The sequence below is a fragment of the Bufo bufo genome, chromosome 6 (assembly GCF_905171765.1).
Source record: "Bufo bufo chromosome 6, aBufBuf1.1, whole genome shotgun sequence".
Lineage (NCBI taxonomy): Eukaryota > Metazoa > Chordata > Amphibia > Anura > Bufonidae > Bufo > Bufo bufo.
The window spans coordinates 315,416,652-315,431,899 of NC_053394.1; positions in this window are offsets into that span (position 1 = coordinate 315,416,652).

The following is a 15,248-nucleotide window of genomic DNA, read 5'->3' on the forward strand; positions in this document are numbered from 1 at the left end:
CTAGGAAAAAAGAAAGAAAACGCTTGGTCATAAGGCCCAAAACAGGCTGGTCACAAACGGGTTACATATTGTAAAGTCATATACATGCAGTATACACACACTCCAAATATGATCAAACCCTTGGTGTTGTAAAACACCCTGTGCTAAGCCACCCCCCCAATATCCTTCAATAATCTACATCGAGATTACATATTCGATAAATCGCGATTTTTATCTTAATTGCCCAGCCCTACCCCCTTTTATGTCTACTAACAATGTGTATTTCACGTCCATCTATTTTGTTTGTTTTTTACTGCGTTTAGTTATGTGATACACATCAAAGGTTGCTTTTTTCTTTTACCATCTTTGTAGTGTTTTGATTGATCTTTCCCTGTTAATAGTTTGGAGAGGTGCTAAGGTGAACATGCAGCAGATCACTAGGCACTAGGCAAATGACATTGCTATAATGCTACACTGGTCTAGCTTATTATAAAGCATCTTTTTTTTTTATTTTTTTACTTAAAATAGTAAAGGGATTATCAGAACTTTGAAAAATAAAAATAAAAACCTCAACAATCTCCCTTGAACTGGTGCAGAAGCTCCAGTAGGCCCTCTGGTCTTTGCTTACAAATGGCTGGTACATGACCACTGTAGCCAGTTAGTGGCCTCAGTGGTCACATGCCTTACTGCTGGGATTACTGCTCAGTGATGGGAGCAGGTATGATAAACTCTTGTACATTATAATCAGTTGATGACCGTCAGGCCATACTCTAACATGTAGATGGAGTGGCTGGCTGCATGTGGCTAAGCCAAGCCCACGTGTGACAGCAATGGCCGCATGATTTTATGGGCCGTACCTAATAATCATTTGTACAATCATTAATCATTTTGTACAGTAATGGGGAAATTATAAAGAGCCTTAAAGTGAATTTCCACCCATATCCTAGCAATGTGCCACGTTTGGTTATGACAGAACAACCCATTTTTTTCCAAACTTGATGAGAAACCAGTCTTAACGTTCCCATACACCTTCAATGACTGTTAGTGGTCTCCTGTTTAGCAAACAGCTTCAGTGTCTCTCCTGACTTCACCATACATAAACACTCTCATTTTGGCTGACTGTGGATGTGTTTTCAGTGCGGAAAGAGGAGAAAGCCGCTGTCTGGCAGCGGCTTATCTCCCTGGAGAATATAAGAATTGGGCGTTAAAATTCAAAGTGCCCAATCCCTCTCTCCCCAACATCATCTATCAGGTGAAAGTAGGAAGTTCTCATACATGTTAGACTGTCGGCTGGTCCCACCTAAAAGTGCAGGTTTTGCCAACAATAGTATCGTGTATGGGGACCTTAGGGTTGAATCACATGTGGCCTTATCTGCCACAAAATCTGCATGGTTTACATGAGGATTTTGATGCTGATTAAGGGTCCATTCACACGTCCGCAACTGTTTTGCGGTCTGGAAATTGCGGATCTGCAAAACACAGCCGGCACTATACTAGAAATGCCTTTTCATGTCCATGTCTGTGGACAAGAATAGGACATTTTTTTGCAGGGCCGCGGAACTGAATTGCGGATGCGGACAGTACACTGTGTGTTGTCCGCATCTTTTGCGGCCCCATTGAAAAAGAATGGGTCTGCACCCATTCCGCAAAATTGCGGAACGGATGCAGACCCATTTTGAGGACGATTTCACCTTCTGCAAAAGATGAAATTCAAGATATAATACAGTCCTGATCAAAAGTTTAAGACCACTTGAAAAATGGCAAAGAATAATCATATTTAGCATGGCTGGATCTTAACAAGGTTCCAAGTAGAGCTTCAACATGCAACAAGAAGAAATGGGAGTGAGACAAAACATTTTTTGAGCATTCAATTTAATGAAAACAACGAATAAACTGAAACAGGCTGTTTTTCAGCTGATCAAAAGTTTAGGACCACATCTCCAAAAAAAATAATAAACCCCCCCCAAAACAGAAATCCAACTTCCAAACATGAACTCAGTAATGAGTAGCTCCACCGTTATTGTTTACCACTTCCAAAATTCGTTTTGGCATTCTTGATGCAAGCGTTTCCATGAGGTGAGTGGGAACCTTTCTCCAAGTGGTGAAGACGGCCGCACAAAGGCCATCTACTGTCTGGAACTGTTGTCCATTTTTGTAAACTTCCCTTGCCATCCATCCCCAAAGGTTCTCAATTGGATTTAGATCAGGGAACACGCAGGATGGGCCAAAAGAGTGATGTTATTCTCCTGGAAGAAGTCCCTTGTCCTGCGGGCATTGTGTACTGTAGCGTTGTCCTGTTGAAAAACCCAGTCGTTACCACACAGACGAGGGCCCTCAGTCATGAGGAATGCTCTCTGCAACATCTGGACATAGCCAACGGCCGTTTGACGCCCCTGCACTTCCTGAAGCTCCATTGTTCCACTGAAGGAAAAATCACCCCAGACCATTATGGCGCCCCCTCCACTGTGGCGCGTAGAAAACATCTCAGGTGGGATCTGCTTGTCATGCCAGTAACGTTGGAAACCATCAGGACCATCAAGGTTACATTTTTTCTCATCAGAGAATAAAACTTTCTTCCACCAAAGTCCAAACGAGCAGTTCTGTGGCGTTCAAGGAGACGAGGTCTTTGAAGACGTTTTTTGTCTTTGAAGCCCTTCAGTCTCAGATGCCGTCTGATGGTTATGGGGCTGCAGTTAGCACCAGTAAGGGCCTTAATTTGGGTAGAGGATTGTCCAGTGCTGTTTAAATTTTTTTGGGTCTTCCACTTGACTTTTTTGTTCCATAACCCTCAGGATCATTTAAGAATTTAAGAAATTCCAAATGACTGTCTTACTGCGTCCCACCTCAGCAGCGATGGCGCGCTGTGAGAGACCCTGCTTATGCTGTTCAACAACCTGACCACGTTCAAAAAGGGAGAGTTCTTTTGCCTTTGCCATCACAACGTGTGACTACCTGACAGAAAATGACAATGAATCCACATCTTTGCACAGATTTGGCCTTTTAAAAGCATGTGGTCCTAAAATTTGGATCAGCTGAAAAACAGCCTGTTTCAGTTTATTCGTTGTTTTCATTAAATTGAATGCTCAAAAAATGTTTTGTCTCACTCCCATTTCTTCTTGTTGCATGTTGAAGTTCTACTTGGAACCTTGTTAAGATCCAGCCATGCTAAATATGATTATTTTTTGCCATTTTTCAAGTGGTCTTAAATAGGGATGAGCGAACCCGAACTGTTTAGTTCGGGTTCGTACCGAATTTTGGGGTGTCCGTGACACGGACCCGAACCCGAACATTTTCGTAAAAGTCCGGGTTCTGGTTCGGTGTTCGGCGCTTTCTTGGCGCTTTTTGAAAGGCTGCAAAGCAGCCAATCAACAAGCGTCATACTACTTGCCCCAAGAGGCCATCACAGCCTTGCCTACTATTGGCATGGCTGTGATTGGCCAGTGCAGCATGTGACCCAGCCTCTATATAAGCTTGGGTCACGTAGCGCTGCACGTCACTCTGCTGATACAAGCGTAGGGAGAGGTTGCTGCTGCAACGTTAGGGCGAGATTAGGCAGATTAACTCCTCCAAAAGACTTCATTCAGTGATCGATCTCTAGCTGTGGATCATTGAAGTGCTGATATTGAATTGCTCACTTTTTTTAGGCTGCCCAGAGCGTTTTTATATCACTTTTTTCTGGGGTGATCGGCGGCCATTTTGTGGCTTGTGGTGCGCCAGCACAAGCTACCACCAAGTGCATTTAACCATCAATAGTGTGGTTATTTTTTGCTATATCCTACATCAGGTGCAGGCTGAGCCTGTGTCACCCAAGTGCATTTAACCATCAATAGTGTGGTTATTTTTTGGCCATATACTACATCAGGTGCAGGCTGAGCCTGTGTCACCCAAGTGCATTTAACCATCAATAGTGTGGTTATTTTTTGGCCATATACTACATCAGGGGCAAGTTGAGCCTGTCACCCAGCGCCTAAAAAATAGCCCTGACATTTATATTCCTCCAAATCAGTACTGTTTTAGCTGGTCAAGTTATTTTTAGTGACCGTAAAAGCACAGTTTTTGTTCTGGGTTGAAAAACAATTCCCAAATTTGCCATTCTCAAAATTAGTAGTTTCTGCTATATCAGGCCTACTTTAAATCTATACCAAAAAGGGTATATTAGATTCAAGGTGCTGATAGTGTCATTCTGAAAAACTTAACACACACGCTACAGTGCAGATACAAGTCTAATTCTGTGATTAAACGTATACCTGTCACCCAGCGCCTAAAAAATAGGCCTGACATTTCTATTCCTCCAAATCAGTAATGTTTTAGCTGGTCAAATTATTTTTAGTGACCGTAAAAGCACAGTTTTTGTTCTGGGTTGAAAAACTATTCCCAAATTTGCCATTCTCAAAATTAGTAGTTTCTGCTATATCAGGCCTACTTTAAATCTATCCCAAAAAGGGTATATTAGATTCAAGGTGCTGATAGTGTCATTCTGAAAAACTTAACACACACGCTACAGTGCAGATACAAGTCTAATTCTGTGATTAAACGTATACCTGTCACCCAGCGCCTAAAAAATAGGCCTGACATTTCTATTCCTCCAAATCAGTACTGTTTTAGCTGGTCAAGTTATTTTTAGTGACCGTAAAAGCACAGTTTTTGTTCTGGGTTGAAAAACAATTCCCAAATTTGCCTTTCTCAAAATTAGTGGTTTCTGCTGTATCAGGCCTAATTTAAATCTATCCCTAAAAGGGTATATTAGATTCAAGGTGCTGATAGGGTCATTCTGAAAAACTTGACACACACGCTACAGTGCAGATACAAGTCTAATTCTGTGATTAAACGTATACCTGTCACCCAGCGCCTAAAAAATAGGCCTCACATTTATATTCAGCTAAATCTGTCATTACTGGTGTGCCTGTATTAGTGTAAAATACGGTACCTAAATAGATAGCCAGACAGTGTTAGGTGTCTGTAAAAAAAAGGCCTGAATTTTAATTCAATACATTGGCCCGAATAATATTTTTCTTATTGTGGTGAACGGTAACAATGAGGAAAACATCTAGTAAGGCCTCATGCACACGACCGTATTTTTTTGCGGTCCGCAAAACGGGGTTCCGTTTTCCCGTGATCCGTGACCGTTTTTTCGTCCGTGGGTCTTCCTTGATTTTTGGAGGATCCACGGACATGAAAAAAAAGTCGTTTTGGTGTCCGCCTGGCCGTGCGGAGCCAAACGGATCCGTCCTGAATTACAATGCAAGTCAATGGGGACGGATCCGTTTGACGTTGACACAATATGGTGCCATTTCAAACGGATCCGTCCCCATTGACTTTCAATGTAAAGTCTGGAGTCCCTTTTATACCATCGGATCGGAGTTTTCTCCAATCCGATGGTATATTTTAACTTGAAGCGTCCCCATCACCATGGGAACGCCTCTATGTTAGAATATACTGTCGGATATGAGTTAGATCGTGAAACCTAATTTCCGACAGTATATTCTAACACAGAGGCGTTCCCATGGTGATGGGGACGCTTCTAGTTAGAATATACTACAAACTGTGTACATGACTGCCCCCTGCTGCCTAGCAGCATCCGATCTCTTACAGGGGGCCGTGATCAGCACAATTAACCCCTCAGGTGCCGCACCTGAAGGGGTTAATTGTACTATCATATCCCCCTGTAAGAGATCAGGGCTGCCAGGCAGCAGGGGGCAGACCCCCCCCCCCCCTCCCCAGTTTGAATATCATTGGTGGCCAGTGCGGCCCCCCCCCTTCCTCCCTCTATTGTAATAATTCGTTGGTGGCACAGTGTGCACCCCCCCCCTTCCTCCCTCTATTGTAATAAATCGTTGGTGGCACAGTGTGCGCCCCCCCCTTCCTCCCTCTATTGTAATAAATCGTTGGTGGCACAGTGTGCGCCCCCCCCTTCCTCCCTCTATTGTAATAAATCGTTGGTGGCACAGTGTGCGCCCCCCCATCGGCCCCCCTCCCTCTATAGCATTAACAACATTGGTGGCCAGTGTGCGGCCTCCCATCTAACCCCCCCCCCCCCCCCCGATCATTGGTGGCAGAGGGTTACTAGCAATAGTACAATAGTAAAAGATTCATACTTACCTCGGAGCTGCGATGTCTGTGTCCAGCCGGGAGCTCCTCCTACTGGTAAGTGACAGTTCATTTAGCAATGCGCCGCACAGACCTGTCACTTACCAGTAGGTGGAGCTCCCGGCCGGACACGAACATCGCAGCAGCAGCCAGCAGCAGGTAAGTATGAATCTTCTACTATTGTACTATTGCTAAGTAACCATGGCAGCCAGGACTGTAGTATCGTCCTGGTTGCCATGGTTACCGATCGGAGCCCCAGCGATTAAACTGGGACTCCGATCGGAACTCCGCTGCCACCAATGATGAGGGGGGGGAGATGGGAGGCCGCACACTGGCCACCAATGTTGTTAATGCTATAGAGGGAGGGGGGGCCGATGGGGGGCGCACACTGTGCCACCAACGAATTATTACAATAGAGGGAGGGAGGGGGGGGGCGCACACTGTGCCACCAACGAATTATTACAATAGAGGGGGGGGGGGACGCACTGGCCACCAATGATATTCAAACTGGGGAGGGGGGGGTCTGCCCCCTGCTGCCTGGCAGCCCTGATCTCTTACAGGGGGATATGATAGTACAATTAACCCTTTCAGGTGCCGCACCTGAAGGGGTTAATTGTGCTGATCACTGCCCCCTGTAAGAGATCGGGTGCTGCCAGGCAGCAGGGGGCAGTCTTGTACACAGATTGTAGTGTATTCTAACTAGAAGCGTCCCCATCACCATGGGAACGCTTCTGTGTTAGAATATACTGTCGGATCTGAGTTTTCACGAAGTGAAAACTTAGATCTGAAAAAGCTTTTATGCAGACGGATCTTCGGATCCGTCTGTATAAAAACTAACCTACGGCCACGGATCACGGACACGGATGCCAATCTTGTGTGCATCCGTGTTCTTTCACGGACCCATTGACTTGAATGGGTCCGTGAACCGTTGTCCGTCAAAAAAATAGGACAGGTCATATTTTTTTGACGGACAGGATACACGGATCTTGGTCTCGGCTGCAAAACGGTGCATTTTCTGATTTTTTCACGGACCCATTGAAAGTCAATGTTAGTGTTATTGGTGTTAGTGGACCCTCTGGTGCTGGGAGAGGACGTGGCCGTTCTGCCACAGCCACACGTCCTAGTGTACCAACTACCTCAGGTCCCAGTAGCCGCCAGAATTTACAGGGATATTTGGGCCCAATGCCGTTCTAAGGATGGTAAGGCCTGAGCAGGTACAGGCATTAGTCAATTGGGTGGCCGACAGTGCATCCAGCACGTTCACATTATCTCCCACCCAGTCTTCTGCAGAAAGCGCACAGATGGCGCATGAAAACCAAGCCCATCAGTCTGTCACATCACCCCCATGCATATCAGGGAAACTGTCTGAGCCTCAAGTTATGCAGCAGTCTCTTATGCTGTTTGAAGACTCTGCTGCCAGGGTTTCCCAAGGGCATCCACCTAGCCCTTCCCCAGGGGTGGAAGAGATAGAATGCACTAACGCACAACCACTTATGTTTCCTGATGATGAGGACATGGGAATACCACCTCAGCACGTCTCTGATGATGACGAAACACAGGTGCCAACTGCTGCGTCTTTCTGCAGTGTGCAGACTGAACAGGAGGTCAGGGATCAAGACTGGGTGGAAGACGATGCAGGGGACGATGAGGTCCTAGACCCCACATGGAATGAAGGTCGTGCCACTGACTTTTACAGTTCGGAGGAAGAGGCAGTGGTGAGACCGAGCCAACAGCGTAGCAAAAGAGGGAGCAGTGGGCAAAAGCAGAACACCCGCCGCCAAGAGACTCTGCCTGCTACTGACCGCCGCCATCTGGGACCGAGTACCCCAAAGGCAGCTTCAAGGAGTTCCCTGGCATGGCACTTCTTCAAACAATGTGCTGACGACAAGACCCGAGTGGTTTGCACGCTGTGCCATCAGAGCCTGAAGCGAGGCATTAACGTTCTGAACCTTAGCACAACCTGCATGACCAGGCACCTGCATGCAAAGCATGAACTGCAGTGGAGTAAACACCTTAAAAACAAGGAAGTCACTCAGGCTCCCCCTGCTAACTCTTCTGCTGCTGCCGCCTCGGCCTCTTCTGCTGCTGCTGCCTCGGCCTCTTCCTCCGCCTCTGGAGGAACGTTGGCACCTGCCGCCCAGCAAACATGGGATGTACCACCAACACCACCACCTGCGTCACCAAGCATCTCAACCATGTCACACGGCAGCGTTCAGCTCTCCATCTCACAAACATTTGAGAGAAAGCATAAATTCCCACCTAGCCACCCTCGATCCCTGGCCCTGAATGCCAGCATTTCTAAACTACTGGCCTATGAAATGCTGTCATTTAGGCTGGTGGACACAGACAGCTTCAAACAGCTCATGTCGCTTGCTGTCCCACAGTATGTTGTTCCCAGCCGCCACTACTTCTCCAAGAGAGCCGTGCCTTCCCTGCACAACCAAGTGTCCGATAAAATCAAGTGTGCACTGCGCAACGCCATCTGTGGCAAGGTCCACCTAACCACAGATACGTGGACCAGTAAGCACGGCCAGGGACTCTATATCTCTGGACGTGCACACTGGGTAAATGTAGTGGCGGCTGGGCCCCAGGCGGAGAGCTGTTTGGCGCACGTCCTTCCGCTGCCAAGGATCGCAGAGCAACATTCTTTGCCTCCTGTCTCCTCCTCCTCCTACTCAGCTTCCTCCTCCTCTTCTTCCACCTGCTCATCCAGTCAGCCACACACCTTCACCACCAACTTCAGCACAGCCCGGGGTAAACGTCAGCAGGCCGTTCTGAAACTCATATGTTTGGGGGACAGGCCCCACACCCCACAGGAGTTGTGGCGGGGTATAGAACAACAGACCGACGAGTGGTTGCTGCCGGTGAGCCTCAAGCCCGGCCTGGTGGTGTGCGATAATGGGTGAAATCTCGTTGCAGCTCATGGACTAGCCGATTTGACGCACATCCCTTGCCTGGCGCATGTGCTGAATTTGGTGGTGCAGAAGTTCATTCACAACTACCCCGACATGTCAGAGCTGCTGCATAAAGTGCGGGCCGTCTGTTCGCGCTTCCGGCGTTCACACCCTGCCGCTGCTCGCCTGTCTGCGCTACAGCGTAACTTCGGCCTTCCCGGTCAACGCCTCATATGCGACGTGCCCACCAGGTGGAACTCCACCTTGCACATGCTGGACAGACTGTGCGAGCAACAGCAGGCCATAGAGGAGTTTCAGCTGCAGCGCGCACGGGTCAGTCGCACTGCGGAACAGCACCACTTCACCACCAATGACTGGGCCTCCATGCGAGACCTGTGTGCCCTGTTGCGAGTACTCCACCAACATGGCCAGTGGCGATGACGCCGTTATCAGCGTTACAATACCACTTCTATGTCTCCTTGAGAAAACACTTAGGGCGATGATGGAAGAGGAGGTGGCCCAGGAGGAAGAGGAGGAAGAGGGGTCATTTTTAGCACTTTCAGGCCAGTCTCTTCGAAGTGACTCAGAGGGAGGTTTTTTGCAACAGCAGAGGCCAGGTACAAATGTGGCCAGACAGGGCCCACTACTGGAGGACGAGGAGGACGAGGATGAGGAGGAGGTGGAGGAGGATGAGGATGAAGCATGTTCACAGCGGGGTGGCACCCAAAGCAGCTCGGGCCCATCACTGGTGCGTGGCTGGGGGGAAACACAGGACGATGACGATACGCCTCCCACAGAGGACAGCTTGTCCTTACTTCTGGGCAGCCTGGCACACATGAGCGACTACATGCTGCAGTGCCTGCTCAACGACAGCAGAGTTGCCCACATTTTAACGTGAGAGGACTACTGGGTTGCCACCCTGCTGGATCCCCGGTACAAAGACAATGTGCCCACCTTACTTCCTACACTGGAGCGTGATAGGAAGATGCGCAAGTACAAGCGCACGTTGGTAGGCGCGCTACTGAGAGCATTCCCAAATGTCACAGGGGAACAAGTGGAAGCCCAAGGCGAAGGCAGAGGAGGAGCAAGAGGTCGCCAACGCAGCTGTGTCACGGCCAGCTCCTCTGAGGGCAGGGTTAGCATGGCAGAGATGTGGAAAAGTTTTGTCACCACGCCACAGCTAACTGCACCACCACCTGATACGGAACGTGTTAGCAGGAGGCAACATTTCACTAACATGGTGGAACAGTACCTGTGCACACCCCTCCACGTACTGACTGATGGTTCGGCCCCATTCAACTTCTGGGTCTCCAAATTGTCCACGTGGCCAGAGCTAGCCTTTTATGCCTTGGAGGTGCTGGCCTGCCCGGCGGCCAGCGTTTTGTCTGAACATGTATTCAGCACGGCAGGGGGCGTCATTACAGTCAAACGCAGCCGCCTGTCTACAGCCAATGTGGACAAACTGACGTTCATAAAAATGAACCAGGCATGGATCCCACAGGACCTGTCCATCCCTTGTGCAGATTAGACATTAACTACCTCCCCTTAACCATATATTATTGTACTCCAGGGCACTTCCTCATTCAATCCTATTTTTATTTTCATTTTACCATTATATTGCGGGGCAACCCAAAGTTGAATGAACCTCTCCTCTGTCTGGGTGCCGGGGCCTAAATATGTGACAGTGGCCTGTTCCAGTGGTGGGTGACGTGAAGCCTGATTCTCTGCTATAACATGAAGACTGATTCTGTGCTGACATGAAGCCAGATTCTCTGTTACGGGACCTCTCTCCTCTGCCTGGGTGCCTGGGCCTAAATATGTGAAAGTGGCCTGTTCCAGTGGTGGGTGACGTGAAGCCTGATTCTCTGCTATGACATGAACACTGATTCTGTGCTGACATGAAGCCAGATTCTCTGTTACGGGACCTCTCTCCTCTGTCTGGGTGCCAGGGCCTAAATGTGTGACAGTGGCCTCTTCCAGTGGTGGGTGACGTGAAGCCGGATTCTCTGCTATGACATGAAGACTGATTCTCTGCTGACATTAAGCCAGATTCTCTGCTATGGCATGAAGAGACTGATTCTCTGCTGAAATGAAGCTAGATTCTCTGCTATGGCATGAAGAGACTGATTCTCTGCTGACGTGAAGCCCGATTCTCTACTATGGGACCTCTGTCCAATTGATATTGGTTATTTTTTATTTTTTTTATTTTTATTTTTATTCATTTCCCTATCCACATTTGTTTGCAGGGGATTTACCTACATGTTGCTGCCTTTTGCAGCCCTCTAGCTCTTTCCTGGGCTGTTTGACAGCCTTTTTAGTGCCGAAAAGTTCGGGTCCCCATTGACTTCAATGGGGTTCGGGTTCGGGACGAAGTTCGGGTCGGGTTCGGATCCCGAACCCGAACATTTCCGGGAAGTTCGGCCGAACTTCTCGAACTCGAACATCCAGGTGTTCGCTCAACTCAGTCTTAAACTTTTGATCAGGACTGTATGTCTGTCCCTATTCTTACCCTTATCAACACTGCTCAGCCCAGAGATGATGCACCTTGAAGGTAGGGGAGCAGTTTTTTGGCCCCCTGGAGCCCCCCAGCTGTGCATCCTGCATCTGTGAGATTGGATTTATTTCTATATCTACCTGAATCAGCTAAGTTGTTTCCTTTTTAATACAGTGATGTTAAACGATTTAATCAGTATTGAATTTATATCAAGTATATTTTAGTGGCCTGTTCCAGTGGTGGGTGACGTGAAGCCTGATTCTCTGCTATAACATGAAGACTGATTCTGTGCTGACATGAAGCCAGATTCTCTGTTACGGGACCTCTCTCCTCTGCCTGGGTGCCTGGGCCTAAATATGTGACAGTGGCCTGTTCCAGTGGTGGGTGACGTGAAGCCTGATTCTCTGCTATGACATGAAGACTGATTCTGTGCTGACATTGTGGCAAACCTACCCACTTCTGGACTATAATGTAAGAAAGGTTGTCTGTAGGTTGTGCTGTATGCTATATGTGTTTTGCTATGTATATTGGGCTGTAACAGATGGACTCTTTTATATTATTTTAGGTTAGGCTGTCCATACACCCCCCTCAACCTCCCATCAGCCCTTGCTATTGTTTGCCCCCACCTTTCCTTGTATTATAGTAATCTATTCACCCTATTGTATGTAAATGAGGCTGTTGAGGGGTTTGAAACATGTGTGCTATGCCTAGTAAAGTCAGTTGACTCCCAGACTGTGTTTCGTCCGGTTATTGGGAGGATTGGGAACATTGCCTTACTGTTCAGCGCTGACTGTGGATTTACCTGTTATACCAGCGGAGATCGTGGATTCTAATATTGCACTCCGCTACAGACATAAAGCCAGATTCTCTGTTACGGGACTTCTCTCCTCTGTCTGGGTGCAAGGGCCTAAATGTGTGACAGTGGCCTGTTCCAGTGGTGGGTGACGTGAAGCCTGATTCTCTGCTATGACATGAAGACTGATTCTGTGCTGATATGAAGCCAGATTCTCTGTTACGGGACCTCTCTCCTCTGTCTGGGTGCCGGGGCCTAAATATGTGACAGTGGCCTGTTCCAGTGGTGGGTGACGTGAAGCCTGATTCTCTGCTATGACATGAAGACTGATTCTGTGCTGACATGAAGCCAGATTCTCTGTTACGGGACCTCTCTCCTCTGTCTGGGTGCCGGGGCCTAAATATGTGACAGTGGCCTGTTCCAGTGGTGGGTGACGTGAAGCCTGATTCTCTGCTATGACATGAAGACTGATTCTGTGCTGACATGAAGCCAGATTCTCTGTTACGGGACCTCTCTCCTCTGTCTGGGTGCCAGGGCCTAAATGTGTGACAGTGGCCTCTTCCAGTGGTGGGTGATGTGAAGCCTGATTCTCTGCTATGACATGAAGACTGATTCTGTGCTGACATGAAGCCAGATTCTCTGTTACGGGACCTCTCTCCTCTGTCTGGGTGCCAGGGCCTAAATGTGTGACAGTGGCCTCTTCCAGTGGTGGGTGACGTGAAGCCTGATTCTCTGCTATGACATGAAGACTGATTCTGTGCTGACATGAAGCCAGATTCTCTGTTACGGGACCTCTCTCCTCTGTCTGGGTGCCAGGGCCTAAATGTTTGACAGTGGCCTGTTCCAGTGGTGGGTGACGTGAAGCCTGATTCTCTGCTATGACATGAAGACTGATTCTCTGCTGACATGAAGCCAGATTCTCTGCTATGGCATGAAGAGACTGATTCTCTGCTGACATGAAGCCAGATTCTCTGCTATGGCATGAAGAGACTGATTCTCTGCTGACGTGAAGCCCGATTCTCTGCTATGGGACCTCTGTCCAATTGATATTGGTTAATTTTTTATTTTTTTATTTTTATTTTAATTCATTTCCCTATCCACATTTGTTTGCAGGGGATTTACCTACATGTTGCTGCCTTTTGCAGCCCTCTAGCTCTTTCCTGGGCTGTTTGACAGCCTTTTTAGTGCCGAAAAGTTCGGGTCCCCATTGTCTTCAATGGGGTTCGGGACGAAGTTCGGGTCAGGTTCGGATCCCGAACCCGAACATTTCCGGGAAGTTCGGCCGAACTTCTCGAACCCGAACATCCAGGTGTTCGCTCAACTCTAGTCTTAAACTTTTGATCAGGACTGTATGTCTGTCCCTATTCTTGCCCTTATCAACACTGCTCAGCCCAGAGATGATGCACCTTGAAGGTAGGGGAGCAGTTTTTTGGCCCCCTGGAGCCCCCCAGCTGTGCATCCTGCATCTGTGAGATTGGATTTATTTCTATATCTACCTGAATCATCTAAGTTGTTTCCTTTTTAATACAGTGATGTTAAACGATTTAATCAGTATTGGATTTATATCAAGTATATTTTAGTGCTTATACACTGTTAAAAGTGCTCTATCCCAGAGGCTTGTTTTCCTTTACCTCGTCACAGATGTTTGCTGGTCTGGGGCGCTCCAGTAATTTATGATTTATCAGTTATGTATCTCTATATATGGCACCCTATTACCATACTGATACTGTTGATGAACCTTTTATTATCTATAAGGGGAAACGCGTTGGTACATTGTATGTTGTGTCAGAAAGTGATAGGGCTGTATAAGGACAGGTTAGCCCAGGTACGTGGACAGAGTGCACCTGCCTTCAAGGTGCATCTCTGGGCTGAGCAGTGTTTGTAAGGGCAAGAATAGGGACATATTATATCTTGATTCTCTGTCCCAGATGTATTTTAGTGTCCTGATTTTTTGCTAACCGTACATTGGATTGACAGCTTTTTGCACTATAGTTACCATGGTCCAGTTTGGACCACATTTATCTTTTGAATTTTAATTGTATGTAGATTAAAAGTTAAGTTTTTGCCCTCAGTGATTTATATCACTTTTTTTTACATTTAATTTTATCCATCCATTTATCCATTTTAATCCATCTCATTTTCTTGGACAAAACTGGACATTGTGATCATGGCTGTCCAAGACATCATATACCTCAAGTGTAGGACTGAAACGATTACTCGATTGAATCGAGTAACTTGACACAAAAAAAATCCTCTATGCAAATTTTTGCATGACTAGGAGGGCAAGATAGTGGCACTGAAGGGGGGGGGCAGCTGATGGCCACTGGGGGGTATCTGATGGCACTGGGGGCAGCAGATGACATTTGAGGGGCAGCTGATGGCACTGAGAGGAGCCTGATGGCACTGGGGGTAGCTGATAGCACTGGGGGGGCAGCTAATGGCATTGGGGGGAGCCTGATGGCACTAGGGGGGGAGCCTGATGGCACTGGGGGGCAGCTGATGGCACTAGGGGGGGAGTCTGATAGCATTGGGAGGCAGCCTAATGGCACGGGGAAGGGGGGGCAGCCTGATGGCACTGGTGGGGGGTTCTGATGGCACTGGGGGGGGGGGCTGATGACACTGGGGGGGAGCCTGATTGCATGGGGGGAAGCTGATGGCACTGGGGGGGGGGGGGCTGATGACACTGGGGGGGAGCCTGATTGCATGGGGGGAAGCTGATGGCACTGGGGGGCTGATTAGTTTATTTTTAAAGAAAAACATTCTTTTAATTAGTTTTTTGTTATTAGTGTACTCGATTAATTGTTGGATTAATCAGTAGAATACTCTAGCTGCAGCCCTACTCAAGTGCACCCACACTGCCTATGTAGTGTACGGGGACTGTAATGCCCGTCACTACAGAAGGGTCACTTGTGTGCTGTCTACCCCCCTTATTTATGGGGAAGTTGGTATAAGTCATCTTTATAAACTGTAATACTATGTATTTCCCTGTTACTGTGAAACT